Source organism: Quercus robur, chromosome 6 (assembly GCF_932294415.1).
Source record: "Quercus robur chromosome 6, dhQueRobu3.1, whole genome shotgun sequence".
NCBI lineage: Eukaryota > Viridiplantae > Streptophyta > Magnoliopsida > Fagales > Fagaceae > Quercus > Quercus robur.
In genome coordinates, this window is record NC_065539.1 from 30,827,393 (window position 1) to 30,845,542 (window position 18,150).

The window sequence follows — 18,150 nt, forward strand, 5'->3', positions numbered from 1 at the left end:
GCAGTTACTTGTCTGATAACTTCCCCTATCATCAAGGAGGTTGGGAGATTCAGAATTAACTTCCATAACTATCTTGGAAGTTACACTGTTTGATCTTATTTTCTATAACTATCATTGGTAGCAGTTCATAGTAGTGAACTTCAATCATAGCAGTTCATAAGAATGTGGAGGTCATCTAAGACTTGTGTAGAGTTGGGACGTATAAAGGTCGTCCAAACATTTTTATGGACAGACGACCTTGTCATGGACGAGTTCTCCATTCAAAGTCCGTTTTTTATATTCGTGCCCTGGACGACCTTTATGGACGAACTTGGAGTTGGTCTATTTTCTAATACACCATCAAACATCTTTGATCTCATTAGGTCTTTTAGTTAGATAATGATTAATAAATGTCCTTAACTTTTAAGGACTATAAAATTAATCACATAGCTTTGCTTTTTTTTTTATCAAAGTTTTAACACTTAGTCAAAAACAAGTGAAAATTAAATTCAGTGCCTTCAATCGGTCGAACCTTTTCTCGATCGATCGAAAAAATGAAGAAATTCATCACAAAGCTTCTGCCTCATTCGATTGATTCTCGATTCCTATTCAATCGATCAAAATTAACATTCAATCAATCAAAAGGAATTCTCGATTGATCGAGACAATGAAGAATTTTATCATAGAGTTTCTACCTGACTCGATCGGTTCTCGATTCCTCTTCGATCAATCGAAAAGTACATTCGATCGATCGAAAGGAATTCCCGATCAATCGAAACTCGCATAACTAAATTTTTTTCTGAATTTTCCAACAATCGTTTTTGACATCTTCATTGTTATTCCATCAAAAACACATTTTTGATTTTATGAATGAAGATTCACAGATCAAACATTAAGGTTTTCAAGATAATTATCAAGAACCCTAATAATGCTAGAAACCCTTGAAAACATAATCCAAATCTCATTAGGAATAAATTTCATTAAAGGATTTTTAACAGGTAACCAAAATACTTTAATTCTAGCATGTTTATACGGTTTGATCATAAAAATATATATAAAGCAAGATTACCAACAGTACACGTTTACCATTGAAGAATGAAAAACATACAATCATACATGTACGTTCAGCCAAAAAACAAACGCTACTTGCAATATAATAACCAAGCTTTAATTAAAACATATGAACAAAAGCATGTTAACGGCAAAGTTGAATATGCCTATGGGTCCACGATATACATATATGAATTCCAAGAATTCAAACATTCAAAGAAACTTAAACAAAACGGGCCAAAACATTCTATCGTAAAATTGCTCATATGATATCAAAGGGAGGTATTACTACAATCAACAACCATGGCCTTTACGAATCATGTCAGACCCATAATTAAAAACAAATATCAAGCCAATGGTTTCCGAATCAACAACCAATATATCACATATATTAATCACAGCAGTTCCAAAACAAAATTATGCAGAAACTTTACTGCAGAAAATTAAATCACCAAGAAAACTATTTTCTTTGATTCTAAAAACTCAAACACATGTTATACATACATGATATTGAAGACCGCCCTGATACCAATTGTTGAAAAATCAGGTTTTGCATTTCATACAAAATACATAGTGGAAGCAACAATCATGGATCTACTTCATTCATGTGAGATAACATGTAACCTTATTACTTTATTTAATAACTCTTATTAAATAAAAACTGATTATCTAATTAGGTTAGCCTTTTGGGCCTACCCAATTGGGCTTTAGTTTGGGCTTGAGATGAGACCAAAGGGAACAAATAAGACTCTAGCTCCAATGGGCTTCGGGCTTTTCTGTCAACTCTTGACAAGTCTAAAGTTACCATTAATTATATTTAATACCACTATATAAATATAATTGCACTCTAGGCCTTATTAATAAATTATATCCCAAGACTCTAATGATATCATTTGACCCCTCCATGAAATATCCATAGTGAACAAAGTCATAATAAACTGTCACTTTGTAAAAAACTATTTTATCCTTGAGTACCCGATTTAATCTTTTAGTTATTCACATTTATTGAAATCAGATTTCAATAAATATAATTTAGTAACTCCTTACTAAAGTGGGCACCCTGAATAACCAATTCTCATTAAACTTATCTCAAGGGGATATTTCGTGTCTCTATAAAAAGAGATTACGGATTCCATCTTGAGAATATGTGTTCCCTTAACATTACGTTTGGTTACCCTACATACTGAGGTTTTGACCGTATATATTAGATCTCACTCCTAATATATCAATGTAACCTATATTTCATGATCAGGTCCACTACCTTCTCAGGATTAAGAGTCTATGAAATTAGAAGTTGTGAGATTAATTATTCAGATGACAGTTGTTGATTGAATAATTAATCTCACAGTGGTTCAGTTCAATATGGCTTAACTCTTAAGACACATCAACACATCAACTAGAAGTCTCTACTTCCATGATTAAGACAAATCATCTTAGTTGATATGTTAGTCTTTGCAGATGAAATGCCCAATTTCATCATCGACTAAGAACTACGTTTTGAGTTTACAAGGAACTTGTGATTTATATCTTCTATGACTTATTCACATAAATTACATACAATGCATCTCAAGGACTAAGATAATGTCATATTAGTTCATTAATAAATAGTCTCATATAATTAAACAATTTAACTATTTATGCCGTGCCAATAAATTGGATTTTAGGGCATAAACCCCAACATATCTGAGACCTTGTATAATTTCACATAGGCTGTGTGGATGTCATCTTGTTCATTCATCTACTCAAATTCAGACTCCATCAAGTCCTCTTCTTCATCCACATCTTCAACAATCCCCTCAATAGGATTTACAGTGGTAGTGAAGGCATTTAGGATTCCATCATCCTTATTATTAGAATCATCCTCAAGCTCGATGTCACTCAAAGTAGCAGCAAGTGCATTGCTCTTCCCAATGGTCTTGAGATATGTAAGACACTTTTGTTTCATGTGATCGAATTCTTGACACCCAAAACACTTTGGTCCTGAGGGAATAGTGTACTGACCGCCATCCTTAGCATTCTTCTTTCTATTGTCTTGGTTCTTGAACTAAGACGAACTGGACTGCTTGCGGTCTTTATCAAATCCTCTTGTATTGGCATTCTTCATGAACTTTTTGAACTGTCTTGTGGTATAGGATTTCATTTTAGAATCTTCATCATCAGAAGACTCATTAGTATCACTGTTTTTAACCTTCAGTGCCATGCTCTTGCTCTTGCTTGATTTCTCAATCCTTGTCAAACCCAACTCATAGGTCTACAAATTGCCAACCAGTTCTGTCAAAGGAATTTTTTCAATATCTTTTGATTCCTCAATCGTGGTGATCTTGGCATGAAATCTCTCGGGTAGAGATCTGAGCACCTTTCTAACAATCTTGGGTTTGAGAATGGTTTCCCTAAAATTAAAGGCTGAGTTCACTATGTCCTTGAGCTTGGCATAGAACTCATCAAATGACTCATCCTTCTCCATCTTGATCTCTTCAAAGCTCGTAGTAAGCCTCTGAAGCTTCGAATCCTTGATAGCCTTAGTTCCTTCATAGGTTGCTTGGAGGATGGTTCATGCTTCCTTTGCAGTTTCAATAGAGGATATCTTCTTGAACTCCTCATTCGTGACTACACTGAATAATACATTCAATGCCCTGCTGTTGAAATTTGCCGCCTTGATCTTAACATCATCCCAATCAGCCAACGCTTCCTTAGGCTTGGTCCAGCCTATCTCTATAGCTTGCCACACTTTCTTATCTAATGATTGCAAAAAAGCTCTCATGAATATTTTCCAGTATGCATAGTTAGTGCCATCAAATAAAGGAGGTATAATAAGAGATTGTCCTCTATCCACAACAAACAGAGGTCAATGGATTAGACAGCAAAGATTAAAACCTAATCAGAGTGTGCCTGCTCTGATACCACTTGATAGGCCACGAATGTATTAACCTCTTGTGATGAATTAACCAATTAATTAGTCAAGTTAATTAATTAATTCAATTAGCATGCAATAAGCGTGGTAGCACAAACAAATCACCAACTAAGTTAATATGCAGTAGAAAATAAATTGACATGGTGATTGTTTACGAATGGGGAAAATCTACACGGCAAAAGCCCCACCGAGTGATTTTAAGGTCACTACTCCCGATAATCCACTATTATCACAACAAGCAGTTACAAGTGAAGGAATCCCAGTACCTTATACCAACCTACAGTTGAACCCTTACCCCAATACCCAATTGGACTTGTTCTGTAGTGACAATCTCTCCTTTCAATGCACAGCTTCTAGTACGTGACTAACCAATTCGATGCACGGATCCCAGTATGCGGCTTACACACCAACTTGAGAAGGATGTTGGCTGCAAAGTTCTTTAGTTCATCAACACGATGAAGATTACAAAGCTCCTTGGTTACAAAACCCTACGACATACATACGCAACAGCTTCTTCAAGAGAAAGATGAACTAGGGCATATGTCTTTGGTTCACATATGCTTGTGAAAAACTTTTGCATTGAGGTGCATTAGCTCTGACGGCCCTTAAAACAATCCTTATATATGTTTAGGGTTGTGAGAAAAGAAAGCCCAAACATATATACACGGATTGGAGTGAAATCAGATCTGAAAAACTGATTTTCTTAAATCTCGGTAGATACCCTATCTATCGAGCAGCTATCAAGCATCAGGCTTAAACAGCCTTTTAAACCTCGATAGATACTAGCTGTCGAGCTTTAAAATCCAGCACTTCTTCACTTGATTCTTGAACAGACTTGCATGGCTTTAACACTTGAACTTGAAACCTTATTCCTTGAAGCATTAACATATCCTAGATCTACCCAATTACAAGTAAAGTGCATTTTGTCAAAGGATTAGCCAATTCTATATTGACATATGTTCCTAACATGATTCACATATGTCCTAACAGTATTAATTAATTTGAGACCACTTCGGTGGTAGAAGATCATGAATATCCTTTGACCGTTATCTCCTCATCTTACTATTTCTAAACTCACTCCAATTGCTTGTAGATATATGTGTTTGTTTCTCTTACTAACGACTCTTGTTATTTGTATTATTTTCTTTGTTTGAAAATAGGCTTTCTTGCCTATTTCAATTCCGTGTTTTGGAAGATAGGGTTCCTATTAGCAAGGAGAACCCTTTCTTTTTTTGTTGCCATGACGTCGGTAGGCCGAAATTTTAGTCTTTGGGCTTTCATCGGTAGCGAGGCCATGTCCCCTTTTGGGAATATGATGTTGCCTGCAAGGGCTTCTAGCTCCTTGAGCTCAAACCCCTTATGGAATCTTTATCTCAATCTGCATCCATGGGAAGAAGTAGAAGATCCCGCTGAAGAGGCGCCCCAACTCGATATGGATGTGTAAGGGGAAAAGGAACAAGACCAAATTAAGGAAATTTTAGATTTCCAACTTTGAGACAAGATCTCGAAGAAGGAGAATGAAATAGGAGGGCAAGATTATCAAAACGAAATTATCTAGCTCGGATTTTGATTTCCGCAACCTGGACCAGTTTGTGGGGGAGGTCATTGGCAAGCATGCACCAAACTTTGCTTCGAATGATCAACTTCGAAAGAAACATAAATCTATTTCTTGGCTATTAACGTAGCTTAGGAAAGATGATAGCTCTATAAACTTTCAGGTGAAACGTGATATTGAATGCAATCTTCTTGATTTTATTGTCCAAGAATGAAAAAGAAGCTTCTATCAATATTGTGTCGCCTTCGACCCCCTCTCTTTCTAGTTAATTGTGCCTATTTATCAATTTGCCTTTGCTATGATTCTACTTCGGACCCTCATTCTCATTTTTGTTTTCGTATTATGGATCTTGGTTCACGATGGTACTTGTGGATTCAAAGGTACAAGAAAGCCCGGCGGTGTGGGTGGTGCTTAAACAGATAGAACAAACCCAACGAAGGTAAGTTGGTGCTCAAACTTATCAACTTATGAAGCATCTATCCTTACTTTAATGGATGGATCTGTCTATGCCTATGTACTAGAAGTTGGAAGAGCAGCCCTTGATGAGGGGTATGCTTCGAAGTCTCGATCACGAAGGTCCTAATCGTTGGTAACGATCTATAAAGGCGACCACGATCACGAGAAGCATAAGATCGATCAAGATCTATATATGATACTTAGTCAACAGCTTCAACTTATGCTCGACCGCTCCCCATGCTACTTACTTTGCATTGAGGTGCTGTGCCTTCACTAGCTCTGCTACTTGCTCAAATGTTGCTTTGAAGGGAATAATGAAGAATTCATATGTTCCCAGTGCGAAGAATGCATTGTAACATAACAGATATGCATATTTGCCTCCTGGGGAAAAAGAGAATCTCAGTGATCCAACAATGGAGCCCACTAAGTGCTACGACAAGTTGGTGCGGACAACAGGTCAATAGGTTGATGAAGCTTTCAAAAGTATATACCAAAAAAAAAAACCAGCAAGAGGAGTAGCATTAGAGGTTAAGATGGGAATGGAGACGGAGCAAGCAGAGGTAATAAACGCAGGAGCAAGGCTAGGGCCATATCCAATTGACCATGTGTAGGCACTACTGATAGAGGTAGCAAAGGCAGTGCCGGTCCACCACCATAAACAATAGCACCACCTACTTCATAAGCATCAGTAGCAAGGACGGTTGGCTGAGGTCACTCAGCAGCTTATGATCTTGATCTTTCTGACCTTGATTTTGTCAATTCATAAGTAATGAAAGGTGCACGAGTAGTTCCAGGTGCAGGAGCATTAATAGTAGCACCATTAGCAATGGTACCGGTGGTAGAGACAGTGGTATAGGTAGCAACACTTATTTAACTAACTGATCTAGTTGTTTACAACAACCTCGACGATGAACTAGTTCATTCGGTCACCACCTTGAATAGCATTGTTGCTAGCATCGTACAGTAATAGATATGTGTATTTGCCCAGGACTCACCCGTTAGAACCTGGCCTTCGACTCCACTCCTTATTATCTTAAGCCACATTGAACCTCCAAGTAATGGACAAGAAAGCCACATCTAAACACGCCCATCCAAAGTAGCATCCTTAGGCACGTCCTTATCGCGGGAAGGGAAAAGATGAAAGATTCATAGTCTCAAAGACCCCCTCTCCCAACTCAGTCACATGTAATCAAGCTTTCAACCCAGCCAACTCTCCCTTTTGTGCCACCTGACAAAAAAGGTAGTCACATGTAATCAAGCTTTCAACCTAGCCAACTCTCCCTTTTGTGCCACCTGACAAAAAAAGGTATGGTCTTTCTAAGAATAAGACCATATCCACCTTGAAGACCTTCTAGAAAGTCACCTATGAAAAGAGTATACTCGACCAATATGAGCCTGTCCGAGACGTGCCATTCCCATGGAAGAAAGTTTTCCTACGTATTGATTCATTACCAACTGATAAATGGAAAATTCTTGTTTCTATTCCCTCCTTCCAAGTGATGAACCGTGATTGTCTAGCTGTACAAAATCCCTGGGGAATGAAGGGATAAGTGAAACAAGAGGGGGTGGAAATTTCCTCCAATCGGAATACTTGCTTTTCCGTAGAGATTGCATGCCCATTTTAGGGATTAATCACTTTACGAGAGAGAACACGAGGGATGAATGACGATCAACCTACCTAAGTTTTTACTAGTAATCCTCGGTTTACTCACTTTCTGAAACCTCCCTCCATAGCCGATTGAATGGTTGGATGGCCACTCAACTGTTCACTGTAATTCCTGTACCCCACCCCCTTCCCTATCTCTCTCAACCCATTCACTAGAGTAAGTTGGGCTGGAATGCCTCCCTTCCCATCCCATCCTTTATGATCTCTAGGCCTTCCCACTATGAGATATTCCTAGTGTGAAAGCATATTCATGCAGAATACTACTTCTTTCTCCTCTCTTATAGGGGTCGAAATTCCTAAAAGAGGATATAAGGTCATTTTTTGACATCAGTGGAGAAGCATGCGTGATACAGATACTCCTTCATGCGAATGTTCTAGCTTTCAAAGGACGAGTAAGAGACGGGAAGGGGGAGGGGAGTTTCGGGAACAAAGCCCCCGGATTTGAAAGTTCAGCCCTACCCTATAGTATAGTATCTTTTCCCTATCTAAGCTATATCAACATAGCCAACTAGAAAACTCATCTACTTGTCAATAAATTCTTGGTGGAATACTCACTCATAAATGATTGGTGTTAGAATTTTTCACTAATTAGGTGTGTGAGAGACCACCAAACTTAGTGCCTCTCACAAAAGAGATTTGGGTGCTTTTTTAGGGCACCTCTCTTTTTGGGTAAGTGGTGTCGAGTCGTCACTTATTTTTTATACAAAAAATAAGAAAAAAATTAAGTACAACTTTACATGACTAAATTTTTCCTCTCTCATTGATTGAATAAAAAAGAATACATATTTGATAAATTGAGTATTACATTTCTTTGGGTCCTACTTACAAACTACCAAAGATACATGGCTTTTTTTCTTGGTTACAACCTACCCAAAATAAAAGCAAAGATAAAGCCTAGTCTACCTATCCAAAGACACTAAATTCGGAGGCTAGGTTACGAAATGGGAAGGTGTTAGGCACCTATTCCGCCCAGACAGAGTCTGGTCTTCTAGACTCTCATGACCAATGTACCCCTTTATGCATGATATGAATGATATGTTGCACATGAAAAACTAAATCACATAAGTCTATTTATGAATGCATCATTTTCTTTGTTAAAAAAATTCAGATCTGTGTTGTTATAAAAAAAAAATTGATTTGGTTTAGAAAAATCAAATCTGTTTTTGTATGTGTAAAAAAAAAAAGTTTTTGGCATAGAAAAGTCAGATTTGTGTTTATTAAATAAATAAAAAGTCTTTTGGTTTAAAAAAGAATATCAGATCTGTTTTTGAATACTAGAAAAATTGGTTTTTGGTGTGTATTAAAAAAATCAAATCTGTTTTATAAATTTAGATTTGTAGAGAGCTAGAAAAAATCAAATCTGTTCTTTATGTAAAAAAAAAAAAGAAAAAGATTTTTTTTAGAAGAGAACTATATTCATGAAATAAACCTATGCTACATGCATCAGACAAAACAAACAAAACTATTCATGACCTTTTCTTATTTCAAAATCTTTTATGTTAAAAAAAAAAAAAAAACAAATCTATATCTAAAGATGTAGATTATTTTTTTTTTTTTTTTTTTTGGATTTAAAAATTCAGATTTGTATCCAAGGAAGGTGCAAATCAGTTTTTTTATTGAGAAAAATTCAGATCTGCATCTAATGACGATGCAAATAAGTTTTTACTTTGACAAAAATTCAGATCTGCATTTAATGAAGATGCAAATAAGTTTTTTGATTGAAAAAAAAATTCAAATCTACATCTAATGAAGATGCAAATCAGTTTTTTATTTATTTTTTCTTTTTTAATATACAAGCAAATTTTTGGAGGAAAAAAAAAAGATCTTGACAATAAAAACATCAAAAACATATTCAAATAGAGAAAATATCGACAACGCATGATATGAGTATTTAAAAATCAAAACTAAACAAACATTTATTTATGCATTATCAAATTGAAAGAGTTAGAAAGAGAAGAAGTAAAGAAAAACTACGTCTTGCATGGACGTACTTTTTTTCTTGAGAGAATATTTTAGGGTTCAAAGAAATTTATGCAATTATCCTTGAAACCTAAAAATCATTGCTTACAAAAAAAAAAAAAATTCTTAAGGCTAAAGCTTTCAGAACTTCTTTAACGTAAGAGAGAAAATACCAGAAAGGGGAGTCAGAAAGAGGGGAAATCTAAGAGCGTGAAAAAGTGTGCTAAATTTTGAGATCTAGTCTCTATTTATAGGGGCTGGAAGGCTTGAAAAAATAGATTAGTCGATCAAAATATGAACTGGGATGCGTTCTTATCGCTAAAAAATAAAAAAGGATGTGTTTTAACGTCACCCCAATGCCCTCGGGCCAAGGCCCAAATGTGTGTCGTTCAGCACTTTGAAAGTGCCGAACTTGCACTTACACGCGTTTTTAATCTGTGTTCTAAAAATTAAACTCTTTTCTGGATAATTCAGGTATTTTCAGCAACAATTTTCTTGTAGATAAATACTCTAAAAAAATCTTGATAAAGTCTAGGTTATCCACAATTTTATTGTTATCCAATTATCCCCTTTATTCACATGCAAGCAATCCTATTTTTGACACTAACTAACAACCAATCACAAAATTATTTAATTAATTTTAATTGTTTAACAATCAGAATTAATTTAAATTAATTATGCGTGGTTGACTCTACCTAGACACAATGCATGCTAACCATGCAAACTTGATCATGCAATATCTATTGATCCAACAGTCCAATTTGGAAACCAGGCATACTGTCGTGACCGTTAAAACCTCATGATCATTTTTATGATATGCAATGAATAAATTAATGCATGTAATGCAATCATGAATTTTGGGTGCATGAATGGTCATTCTAGTCATCTTCCTTGATTAAATCATGGGTGCAAAATCGAATGTCTACAAGGTGTGATCAGTCTCATCCGTGTAAGAATTAGGAATTCCTCTTCCAACTCATCCCAAAATGGGTGTTATGGAAAAAAACAAGAAGAAAACAAAAGGAGAAATTTGTCCAATAGTAACAAATGGTGCCTCCATAGGTTGACATTCGATCCAACCTAGTAGTAAGCAATCGACCAAAAGCAACCAAAAAATTCCTTGGTGATTAGGGAAAAAATTTGAACTATGCACATACATACTTTTAAAAAAAGGTCAAGCCAACAAACATATAAAAACTGGTGCTATTGCAGCTACACCTCCCAATTTGTTAGGTATACTACGAAGAATGGCATGGGTCAATAGGAAATACCATTCCAGCACAATATGAGGCAGGGTGGATATCGGATTAGCATGCATATAATTGTCGAGATACCCCAAAACATTAGGAGCATAAAAAATCCAAATGGAAAAAAAGATAGCAAAAGCTACCCAACCTCCTAGATCCTTTACATAAAAATAAGGGTAAAAAGAATTTTATCCATCTCTGAATGTACACCCAATGGATTATGTGATCCATATTGATGCAATGCAGCCAGATGAAGAAGATTGGCACCTACTAAAATAAAGGGGAGTAAATGATGACGACCAAAAAAATGATTTAAGGTGGCATTGTCCACAATGAAACCACCCCAAAGCCAAGTCACTATGTTATCTCCTACTATAGGTATGGCGCTAGCTAAGCTTGTAATTACTGTAGCTTCCTAAAAGCTCATCTAACCCCAAGGTAGTACTTATCCTGTAAAAGCTGTCACAATCATTAATAGGAAGATTACAACTCCAAGACACTGAACAAATTCCCTAAGACTGCTATAACTTGCATGATATAGACCACAAAAAATATAAAGCTGAATCACAATGAGAAACATACTTGCCCCATTAGCATGCATATAACGGAGCAACCAGCCCCCTTCAACATCTCTCATAATGTTTTCTACGCTGTTGAAAGCTAGATCCATATGAGGTGTGTGATGTAAAGCTAGAAAAATGCCAGTCACTATCTGAGTGACTAAACAAATACCAGCTAACGGACCAATCCCCCACCAATAACTAAGATTGCATGGGGCTGGATAATCTATCAAATGCTGATTAAGTGTGGAGGATATAGGTTGTTTAAGAGCAAAGAATTGTTGGTTTCTTATAGTCATTTTTCTTTCCTATCGTGACAACTCTTGTTCCCCTACCTTTTTAGCATTCTGGGGCCCTACTTACTTAATATGTATTATTAAGTACCCTTTCTTCCACCTTTGAAGGATGGAGGGGGTATACAGCGAAAGAAGCGTCAAAGGGGTCATCCTATGTTACTAAAGAGTCATCCAACTGCTCAGTGACTGAATCAGAGAGGTTTTTACTGCTTTCTGTTCTCCCCAGCACTCTCGGATCGATCATCTTACTACAACAAAGCAAGCTTAGGAATGAATCTTATGGAAATTTAGGTCTCTGTCCGCTTGTAAGATTCTTCTTTCCTCTTTGGTGAAAAAGGGCAAAGATGTGTGGGAGAAAGAATTCTAAAGGGAGAGAAGATTTCATCCACTAAGTGGTGAGACAGAGTGCTACTCCTAAGCAATTGGAGGTTCTCGCTCATCTCTTAGGGGTCTATATCATCTAAAAACTTTCACTTGTTCCATTAGTATAGCTAAATTTGAATAGGATGACTAAGTGTCAGGAAAAGTAGGCTGCCCCTTGCCTTGATTGAATCTTCATGGACACTTTCTCAGGGTACAATCAGATTAAGATGGACGAAGCAGACCAGGAGAAGACATCCTATGTAATGAGCCAAGGTTTCTTTTGTTACAAAGTAATGCCATTTGGGTTGAAGAATGCAGGGGCTACCTACCAGAAGTTGGTTAACCATATGTTTTGTCCATAGATTAGGTGAAACATAGAAGTATATGTGGATGATATGTTGGTGAAAAGTGTGAGAGAGATGCAGCATTTAGACGATCTTCAAGAAACCTTTTATACACTTAGGCGATATAAGATGAAGTTGAACCTAAGCAAATGTGCTTTTGGAGTTGCATGAGGGAAATTCCTTGGTTTTATGGTTTCACAAAGGGGGGTTGAAGCTAACCCTGATAAGATCCAAGCAATCTTGAACATGAAACCTTCAAAGAATATCAAGGACGTCCAAAGCCTTACTAGACGAGTGGTGGCCCTAAACAGGTTTGTTTCAAAAGCCACTGATAAAAGTTTACCATTTTTCAGAGTATTAAGGAAAGCATTTGAAGACTTGAAGACTTCTCTTGCTTCAACCCCACTACTAAGTCTGTCGAAACCAGGAGAAGAGTTATATCTCTATCTAGGGGTGTCTCCCCATGCAGTGAGTTCAGCCTTGATCAAAGAAGAAGGAAAGATACTAAAGCTCGTCTATTACACTAGCAAAACCTTGAAAGGAGCTGAAGGACAGTATCCACCAATGGAAAAGTTAGCATTTTCATTGGTGACAACAGCGAGGAAGCTTAGACCTTATTTCCAAGCTTATGTAATCAATGTCCTAACAGACCACCCGTTGAAGAAAGCAATGAATAAGCTAGAGGCCATTGGACGGTTGATCTAGTGGGTAGTGGAACTTAGTGAATTTGATGTGCGATATAAGCCAAGGGAATCAATAAAAGCCTAAGTCCTTGCAGATTTCATTGTTGAACTTACTCCTGCTAAAGAAGATGAAGACTAGAAGGCAAAGCAGTAGGTCGTCCATGTAGACGAATCGTCCACACAGCATGCAGGAGGAATTGGGATAGTCTTGCAATCACCAGAAGGGGATCATTTGGAATACGCCGTCCGTCTATAGTTCTAGACAACTAACAATGAAGCTGAGTATGAAGCCTTACTTAAGGGTTTGGAGTTAGTCAAATTACTCGGAGCAGACTCAATCCTCATCTAGGGGGATTCAAAATTGGTGATAGGCCAAGTAAGTGGGACATGTGATGCCAAAGGAGAACGAATGAAGAGATACTTAGAAAAAGTTAAGTAGTGCATCAAAGGCTTTACAACAACCCAATTTCAACAAATACCAAGGGAAGAGAACACAGAAGCTGACGTCTTGGCTAAGACAACGTCTTCAAACGAGATGATAGGAGATGAAGTTAAAGTCCAATATGTTCCAAGTATAGGTATTTTGGAAGTAAAGCAGATAGACGAAGTTACAAACTAGACCACCCCAATTATATCTTATCTCAAAGATGGAATACTCCCTCAAGATACAGAAGAAGCAAGGAGACTAAGGGTAAGAGCTATGAAGTTTTTCCTCATGGACGAGGTGTTGTATAAAAGGGGTTTTTCTCAGCCCTACCTAAGATGTTTGAATCCAGACGAGTCTCTTTATTTCCTAAGAGATGTCCATGAAGGAGCTTGCAAAAATCATTCTGGGGCTAGATCCCTCGTCAACAAGATGATCTATGCAAGGTATTATTGGCCGTCTATGCAAGCAGATGCTAAAACCTATGTTAAAGCATGCGATAAGTGTCAAAGATATAGCAACATACCTAGGCAACCATCAGAGCATCTTACTCCAATGGTGGCCCTTTGGCCCTTTGCCCAGTGGGGACTTGACATTCTTGGTCCCTTTCCCATGAGGACAAGACAGATGAAGTTCTTAATAGTAGGAATTGATTACTTTACAAAATGGGTAGAGCGGAGCCCATGGCAAGGATCACTAAGCAAAATGTCAAAAAATTTGTCTGGAAGAATATAATATGCCACTTTGGGATTCCTAGGGTACTCACCTCGGATAACGGACGCCAATTTGATAATGCGTCCTTCAAAAATCATTATTCCTCCCCCTCACATCCACAAGCCAATGGACAAGTTGAAGTTGCAAACTGTTCTTTTTTGAAAATCATCAAAGCTTGAAGGGACGAAGGGAATATGGCCAGACGAACTACCCAGCGTCCTTTGGGCATATAGGACAACGGTAAGGATCCCAACTGAAGAGACACCTTTTAAGTTGGCATATGGAAGTGACGCGGTCATACTCACGGAAGTCGGCTTAACTAGCCACTGGGTGGCTCACTACAACAACGAAGAGAACGAGAAGCAGCTTTGTCTAAGCCTTGATCTTATGGACGAGGTAAGAATGGATGCAAAACGAAGGGTGGCTCGTTACAAAAATTTGATGTCCAAACATCATAATTCACTGGTGAAGCCAAGACAGTTCAGCATCAGAGATCTCGTCTTAAAGAAGGTATCTCTAGCTACAAAGAATCCCGCTCATGGAAAGTTAAGGCCTAACTGAGAAGGGCTATATAGAGTCATCAACTCTAAAAGGCAAGGTTCATACTACTTGGAGGCCCTAGATGGACAGAAGCTGGAACACCCATGGAACGTGGAGCATTTGAGGAATATTACCAGTGAAGGTGACTTGTCAAGAAGCTTAGCATGGATGAGATTAAGAATTTTTTTTTTTTTTTTAAATATTTTCAATGTTTATGTTTTAAAACAGTGTGTTATGTTTTTAAGTATTTGAATTTGCTAAAAAGCACTAGCTACTGGCATGTGCTATGGACGGTGTCATGAACTAAGTCTCTTTGTACATAAAGTAATTTAAATTCCCTAAAAAGGACTAAGTATTAGCATGGACAAGCTATTTGGACGATGTTATATAATGTCCTTATGTTTATGGATAATGTTGTGTACAAATGTTGTATGTCCACGGACAATGTTGTGTACAGATGTTATATATAAAGCAGTTTGAATTTCCTAATGTAAGTGTTTATAATTCTGTAAAATCAACATCCAAATGAAATGACAGGCATATAAAATCTCTGGATGCAAATGATGTCTCGTCATAAGCTATCCTTGATAAAAAGGAAGCAAATTGTCATAAAAGACAATGAACAAGGGAAAGAACAAATTTTCCAATGAAACTCGTCCAAAAAGGATCAGAAACCCAAAAAAAAAAATGCATGCGACATTTCTCATGGACAACACGTCCTACCAGTCCAAAACATGGATAACATAACCAAGTTAATTTCCAAAGATGAGTCCAAAGACTAGAAGTATAGACGGAAAATACTTGGAAAAAACAACATAGATAAAAACATTCATAAATAAAAATGGTAGATGACTATTGTCCAAAAACCCTTAAGCCTAAAAGGCAATAGTATCAAGACTTTTCTAAAAAGTAAGGACAAGCCAAATGTACTTAAATAAATTCAAATGATCCAAAACAACGGATCACATAAAAATTACAAGAAAACAGAAAAGTTTGAAAATTTTTCACAAACTACTGAGGGGGATTTTCTACGGAGGTAGGGTCATCATGAGCAGGTTGGGTTGTAGCATCGTCTTCAATATTAACATCTTCAGAACTCGTCTAGAGGAGAGAACTTGCAGCACCAATATTAAGCTTAATAGGGGAAAAGTCCACCTCAAGAAAATGCTCCATCGCGTCCACACGGAAATCTTTGAAGCCCGCAGCATAGTTCATGTCCAGAAGATCAATATATGCTTTGGACAACTTGAATTCCTTGATCACTTCGTCTTTGGCTCGCTCATATGACGATCTGAGCTCTTCATTTTGCTTCTGCAGATGATCCAGATGAGTGCCCTTTTCCACTATGTCTACCCTTAACTCCTCTGCCAACTTCTTTAGTTCCACCACCTCAACCTCAAGCTTCATCCTCTCCCCCGTCTTGCGGCTTGACTCCTCCATATCACAGATTTTGGCCCTCAACCTAATCCTTTCCTGGTCCACCTCAGTAGCCTGCCTGGACACTGCTATGAACATTAACATGGCCTATATATGCAATTGGTTAAAAAAGATGATTAGACAAGAAATGTCAAGTATGAAGATGCAAGACAAAAAAAAAAGGAGGGGGGGGGGGGCACAAAAGCAGTATTGATAGACAACACAAGAACAAGGGGGCAATTGATGGGGATCAACACAAGTATTACTCGTCCTTATGTCGTCGTCCAGAGTTTAGCTATGCCTATACCAAGTCATCTGGGAACGAGAAAATACACATCCGTTGAAAACCAAAAAGGGAGCTCTTCATGGACAAGTTGATTTAGACGACCATATGCATGGATGATGAAATTGTACTCAGTGAATTCTACAAGAAATTCTCCAAAGGTTCTACATAAGTAAAACACAACATGTTGCCTTACATGTGGAAGGAATTTCATACACTTCGTTCCACATATTCCATTTTTTTCATTAACCACCAATATCACCCACAATGGTGATATGTCCCAAACAAGTAGACCCACGTCAAAGTCTATAAAAAGGAACAGCCCCCATCTACCAAAGGTAAGTTCTGACCGCTTACTATCTCCCATCCTTGTGTCCTAGAGAGAAAACTGACTTAACCATCGGAGGGTCTTTGGCCAAGTCACACTGGTCACCTTTGATAGTTCTTTCTTTCTTTTCAGGATTAAATGCCATCATCATAATTCGAAGCATTCCAGCCTACTGATTTTTGTGCATCATCAAGGACCATGACCAAACTATGACAACCTCATAGCAACGTATACACACTCAAAACTACCGAATATGATTTTTAATTTGGGGATTTAAGGTTGCAAAGGATTTTGGTTTGGGGAGAGGAGTTGATACACATGAGAGAGAGAACAAAAAAAAAATTGTTTTTAATTGATTGGGAAGAGGGGGGTTTTGGTCTTTTAAGTTTGTGTCACTTAAGCAATATACATGTGCAGATCACGTGCTTTATATTTTCGTCTAACTTAAGAATAAAATTAACGTCAGGGTGCAAAGTGTAACAATAGTCATAGTTTAGGGCGCAAATTGTGCATTTGAATAATTTAGAGTGCAAAGTGTAATCTGGGGCATAGTTCAGGGTGGTAAAATGTAATTTCCCCAAAATATAATTGGGAGCTTTCTGGGCATTTCCACTAGAAAGGAGAAAAAGAAGAGAGCTGCAAAATGCAAGGGAGATGGTTTGATTGAGGAAGCAGTTCCAAGATGTTTCAAGCCATGTAGTCTAGGAGACATTGAGCGGTGACAAAAGGGATGGGTCTTACTCCTCCATGCCTTAGACAAGGAAAGAGAGAATGACCCGTTGTTGTTGAAGCATGGGAGGTGTGGTTTGGCAGAGGAGATGAATACCTTAGTTTTAGTATTCAGTTGTGACCTACCCTTTCAGATATGCCTTTCACTAGGGAAAACATCTCTGTAAAAAGGGTGAAAAACGATGGAAGCCACGAGTTGAATGGCTCTTCTGTTCAGAAATTAAATGTACCAAATGTTCTTAGAAATTCTTGCTCTCATTGGACCATTTGTATCTATATGCATAGATATGCATTAGGATCCCAATTTATGGATCTCTCGGTTCGAAAAATAAAACTACGAAGATCAAACCCTTTCTTCTAGCTCTTTTTCAAATTTGATAAATGTTGGTTGAATGTATATTTCATTATAGTTCTATGATTTAGAGTATCATTTCCTATCTGATCCCTTTGAATTCCAAATTCGAAGTTGTGATGCATGCCTAGGAGAGACCAAATTGAGCTCAAACAAAATGGGATTCATACTTTTCATCAATTATTAGTACTTAGGAAACCCATTAGGCATAGATTACTGTGACTTTAAAAGCCCACCCCAAAATAAAGTGCATCTCCTATTTAGAGGAAAAAGGCCGAAGTTTCTTTCGCCATGA